Raw genomic sequence first — 1,229 nt, 5'->3', positions numbered from 1 at the left:
AATTATTTTTAAAGACATACTAAATATGTGTGTGTGAGTGTGTATGTATGTGTAAGGGCTGTGAAGATTAACAAAAGCTTTTAATACAATCTGCTTTTCCAAAATAGAATGAAAAGTTTCAACTTCATTCTAATGCTTAACATCCTACATTTACTTTGCAATGTTTCCCTCTTTCCCATATTTTTTATAACTCTGAAGCATGATAGAAGCATAAAATGGATCAACTGGTGTTTAATTAACTGAAATTCCATGGTGAAATGGACTTGTGCTTTGCTATTTGTCAACATGAATGAATTTAGAAATTCGACATTAATATTTTAACAGACGTATTTTATAAAACCGAATAGTTAACATGGAAAAACCTTCAGTTTCAGAACAGAGTTGTTGATTCATTTTATAAAGTGCTGTAACTTTTTGTTTCCAAAGTCAGCAATGATTCAAGGTTAATTTGGTCCTATGGGTAAATATTAATTCCATCATAGGAAAAAAAAAGTTTCAAAGGCTTATGAAAAGTAGCCAAGTTTGTCTTTGCTGTATAAGTAGACACAGTATTTACTGCAGAATAAATATGAAAATATACACAGAAAAGAAAAAAGCTTGCACAAATTATTGAGTCAAACTCTCACCTAATTTCCATATATATTTATAACTATATGTTATACCTAATATTTATAGATACTTTGTGTTGCAGAAAGTTCTTTCATAAGCGCTATCTCATTTGAGCATGTGAGGAAACTAAGGTTCAGAGAGCATAAAAATAATTCATTCAGTTTTTAGCTGCTGCTAATTCCCTCCTGCTCTTTAAAAACCGTTTCAGGCTTTACCTTCTGTTTGAAGATTCTTTTCACCTTTGTTGTTTTTCCCACTGCCTTTTCATGGTATGATATTAATAGTAATAAAAGAAATATTTATATTTTGAGTTCTAATTATATGGCAGCCATTCCGATGAGCATGCCTTATTATGTCTAACTTATCATTTCAATTAATCCGAATCATGTAACATTTTATTGCTCTAATGTCAAATATGAGGAAACTGACTTCATTTTCTTAATGATTAAATGAGTGTGTTGATTACTAAAGGAGCCCTGGTGGTGCAGTGGTTAATGCAATTGACTACTACCCAAAAGGTCAGCAGTCTGAAACCACCAGAGAGAAAGATGTGGCAGTCTGCTGCCACAGAGATTTACAGCCTGGGAAACCCTATGGGGTTGCTATGAGTTGGAATCAAC

This window comes from Trichechus manatus, unplaced genomic scaffold (genome assembly GCF_000243295.1).
Source record: "Trichechus manatus latirostris isolate Lorelei unplaced genomic scaffold, TriManLat1.0 scaffold00158, whole genome shotgun sequence".
Classification (NCBI taxonomy): domain Eukaryota; kingdom Metazoa; phylum Chordata; class Mammalia; order Sirenia; family Trichechidae; genus Trichechus; species Trichechus manatus.
This window is presented reverse-complemented; position numbering follows the sequence as displayed.